A 4,809-nucleotide genomic window follows, 5' to 3' on the forward strand; every position below is an offset into this window, starting at 1 on the left:
GGCTGTCAGATCCCCTGGAACTGGAGGTACAGACAATTGTTAGCTGCCATGTGGGTGCTGGGGTTTGAACCCGGGTCTTCTGCAAGAACAGCCAGTGTTCTTAACCACTGAGCCATCTCTCCAGCCCCTCATCTTATTTTAATCATTAAAATAATTTTAAAAATATTTAAGCACAAACCTTATGAGGGGGAGTTGTCCAACTGCAGTAAATACACTGTCTGTCTTACTGCTGTGTTTGTAAGGTATGAGCAAAACACAAATTCTGTGTTTCGACTTGGATCCCATTCCCAAGATACCTCGCTATTTATGTGTATACATATGCAAATATTTCAGTATCAAAAAAATCTGAAACGAAGACACTTCTGGTCTCGAGCATTTCGGGTGAGGAATAGTCACCCTGTACTTCATTACCTCTCGCGTGTAAATGGCACCTGTGACTGTGAGGCTGACTCAACATCCAGACATCAGGACTTGTGATGGGGTCTCCATACGGCTCTAAACCTAGATTAAGATTGCCCCGAAGCTAGCAGGGTCTCCTGTAGCCAGCTGACACCCTTGAACTTACAGAGTTCTCTCTGAGACTTAGTGAGTGTACACTAGTAACTGTCATTATCCTACCCTGATGTGTGTGCATGCGTGTGAGTGCGTGTGTGTGTGCACGCGCACGCGTGTGTGCGTATGTGTGGTGTGTGTGCACGAGTGCATGTGTGTGTGTGTGCATGCGTGTGAGTGCGTATGCGTGTGTGGTGTGTGTGAGTGCGTGTGCGTGTGTGCGTGTGCACACGTGTGTGCGGTGTGTGTGCACGAGTGCGTGTGCGTGTGTGTGCATGTGTGTGTGTGTGCACACGTGCGCGCATGCAAGAACCATAAGCTGAATTTCTCTTCTTTGCAGACTTCTGTTCTTTGGAGCCTCTCTACAGGGGCAGCTCTTTTCTCCCATGGTTTTATCAGCCACCCCACTCTGCCAGGGCTGCTGCTTAAGGTCGCTCGAATCGCTTCTCTTCAATCTAATCCTGTGGAAACAGACTGACTGAGTTTAGGACTGGTTTAGGGCTGTCTGAGCAACCTCATTTAACTCACCTGTCCTTAGTTCTGCCCTTTGTAAGCAGCTCTCAACCATCTGGCCTGAGAGCAAGTCTGATCCCTTTATCCCCCTCCTCACGACTTGTCTTTCCTTGGAATGAAGTAGGAAGTCCTTGGTGTCACTTAGCACAGCCTGGCATTGCACTGTGTTACCAGATGGTCAAAGTGATGGCAAAGCATAGTAAGACCCCCAGTGGAGGGGGCTGGAGAGATGGGTCAGCGGTTAAGAGCACTGGCTGCTCTTGCAGAGGACCTGGGTTTGATTCCCAGCACCCACATGGTGACTAACAACCATCTGTAACTCCAGCTCCAGAGGAATCTGACATCCTCTTCTGACCTCTGTGGGCATAGCAGGACATGGGTGCATTTACATACATGCAGGCAATACACTCATACGTATGAAATAAAAATACCTCGGACCCCCAGTGGAGACTGAGGTCTTATTCTCTCTAGTCCTTGAAGCCGGCCTCTTTGATTCCCAGCACCCACATGGTGACTAACAACCATCTGTAACTCCAGCTCCAGAGGAATCTGACATCCTCTTCTGACCTCTGCGGGCATAGCAGGACATGGGTGCATTTACATACATGCAGGCAATACACTCATACGTATGAAATAAAAATACCTCGGACCCCCAGTGGAGACTGAGGTCTTATTCTCTCTAGTCCTTGAAGCCGGCCTCACTGCAGTGGCTAAACATCTGAAGGGGAAGAAAGTCAAAGGATGATAGCACGCCGTGCCAAGTGCTGCCATGAAGCCAAACCGGAGCACACTGCAGGAAGAGGATGCTTGCTGTGAGGAGTGAGGTTTGAGGAAGCGATGCTTAGGTCAGATTTTAAAGGACGAGCAGCACTTTTCCAGAGGTCAAGATGAGGGAGGACATTCTAGGCAGAGCAAACAGCACTGAGATGATGAGGGGTTTCCTGCGCCACCCATGTGAATCTGGACACACGGGACAGCGAGCTCCCTGAAAGGTTTGAGAATCAGATCTATATGCCAAAAGGTCACCTTGGTAACAGTGCCCAGGGCAGGCTTAAGGGCGGACTGGAGACAGGAGCCCAGTAAGAGACCACTGCACGAGGGCAGGCAAAAGGCAATGAAAGTCAGAATTTTCCACGATGTAACATGGATTTTGAATTTATTATATATCAGGTACATAGTAAGGTCTCATTTTATCCTAATAGCTTTCCAGTGGGGTGGGGAAATAGGCAGTTTTCCCAAGGTCACACAGTAAGTGATGATGCTGAGATGGAAGCCCAGTGGTTTCCCCAAGAGCCAAAGGATGCAGCTGAGTCCTTTAGGATATCAAGTAATTCATGGATAAGATTCCAAGTCCTTCCCAGCATAGTTCAGCTTGTGGGAGGACCACCAGAGGCCACCCTGGCTTCCCTGGCACAGAAGGCATGAGGCAAGCCATCAGGGTTTCTGTGTGTTATGCTTCAGGAGAACAGCGTGGTCCCTGCTGGGAACCTCGTATAAACCTTGGCTGATGGGCAGCTGTGATGGCACCTTGTAACTGGACTTGCAAAATGAAATCCTGCTCAGCGTTGGCCTCCTTCTGGGAACTTCCATATTTGGGCTATGGTGATCAAAGACAGGAATTGGGAAATGAGGAAACTGGGGGCTCTTTACAGAGCTGCGTACTCGCTGTACCTAACCACGTTTGCTGGTTCTCTGTGAGTTTGGGGCATCCAGGGACTCATTCCTTCATTTACACATCCACTAAGCACCTTGTTTTGCCCTGGACATCATAGATACAGAGATACAATGTATCATGGCAGGTTAAGGTTACTGATGGAGGACCACAAGTTGACTGCAGTGTGAGCTGTGTCAGGGGAATGGATGGGGCTCCCAGATCAAACCTGGGACTGCTGACATGCTCAGAGCTTGTTTGTTTTTGTGTGTTAGTTACTTCTCACTGTTGTGACCAAACACCTGAAGAAGCCACTTAAGGGAAGGGTGTATCTTGGCTCACATTTTTAGGGATACAGTCCACTATGGGGGTGAAGGCAGGTGTGTGAAGGGGTCTCCATGGTCAGGAAGCAGAGAAGAGGCAGGAAGAAGGGTCGGGCCATAAAATTTGAAGCCCAATTCTGGTGGCCCACATCCTCCAGCAAGGCTTTACCTGCTAATGGTTCCACAACCTTCCAAAATAGCTGCTTCTAGCAGTTGACCACGTGTTCTATCAGACAGGCCTTCTGGGGACCTTGTACATTCAAACCACAACAGACAGACTGAGTTCTGTGAGGTGAGGAGACTCTGATGGAGGAAACTCTTCAGCTGAGGTTCCCTCTTCCTAGGTGACTCCAGTTTGTGTCCAGTTGACAATAACCAACCAGCGTACCCTCAACATTCTGTTCTTTAGAAGTAAGTCATTAAAGGTGGAGTGGAGTGGTTACTCTCCGTTTCCTAGAGAGAGACTATGTATCTATTGGAAGTCTTCTGTAAGCATGTGTGGGCCCTCTCATTTATTTATTTACCCACTTATTTTTGTAAGTAGGACACACAGCTATTAATTTTATGTTTCCGTTACCACAAAATATTACACTGTTTGCTTTGTTCTCCACTTCCAGCACTGGCCCGGAAGCTCCTTCAGGCCGACTCTCTTGACTTCTGATATGTCTCTACCCTTTCCTGACAGTCTGGTACAAGAAGACAGTTTGTCTTGTGTTTTCCACCCCCATCTACCAAAACCTGATTTTACTTCCACAATACTCTTGACACCAAATGTGCTGGTGTGGTGTTCCCAGGCCAGCTGAGCTCTCTGCCCTTCACGTCAGCGTCGACCCTATCAAGCCGGAGCTAAGTCAGGTACTGCTACTGCAGATGGCAGCCATGGGCCCAGGCCTCCCACTTCTGACTGACTTTCCACTCTGCTCAAGAAACTCTGGGTTTACTCACTGAGACGGGTTTATCAGGAGACTCAGCATAGCACAGGCTTGTGTAGGGCAAGGTGTGTTCTTTGTGTGTTTGTGTGTGTGTGTGGGGGTGGCTTCTGTGCCTTTCCAGGCCATCTTCTCGGCACCTGGATGCGTTCTCCAGCCCTGGAGCTCCCTGAATCCTGCTATTGAGCATCTTAATTTTTATTATGTATCTTTACTTCACGTGTATAATGTTTTGCCTGAATGTATGTAAGTACACCCATGTCGTGCAATATCTGAAGAGCATAGAAGAGGGTGTTGGATCCCCTGGAACTGGAATTACGATGGTCGTTAGCTCTATGTAGGTGTTGGGAACCAAACCCAGGCCTTCTGCCAGTGCTCTTTATGTCCCTGGCTTGTCTTTCTTGAAAGAAGCCCCATCATGAAGCTCTGCAGAGGCCTGTGGAGGGCCGCCTCATTGTCACAGACTCAGGCCTTGTGGAAAGTGGCTTATGATGGGTAAGAAAAGACGCTTTCTCACCCTCCACTTGGGAGAGTCCAAGGGTTTTAGAAACTTGTGTCAGTGCCAGAAACAATGATAAAAAAAAATCATAACAGAAAGTGTTTTTCTCACCCCAATAGGACAGGAAATTATAAAATATCAGGAGTTCTGTGCCAGGAAGAAGAAATTTCAAATATCACAGGAACCCTGAAATTTGCCCTTTTCTCCAGGATCCCTGCTTACTTTTACTGGGTAATAATCAGAGAATGGCATGGCTCATTGGGGTCAATCAGTGTCGGGTCATCGGGGGTGCTCAGCACTTTCTCTCTCTCTCTCTCTCTCTCTCAGCGTATGTATATTATA

This window comes from Nannospalax galili, unplaced genomic scaffold, assembly GCF_000622305.1.
Source record: "Nannospalax galili isolate Female #2095 unplaced genomic scaffold, S.galili_v1.0 scaffold469, whole genome shotgun sequence".
Lineage (NCBI taxonomy): Eukaryota > Metazoa > Chordata > Mammalia > Rodentia > Spalacidae > Nannospalax > Nannospalax galili.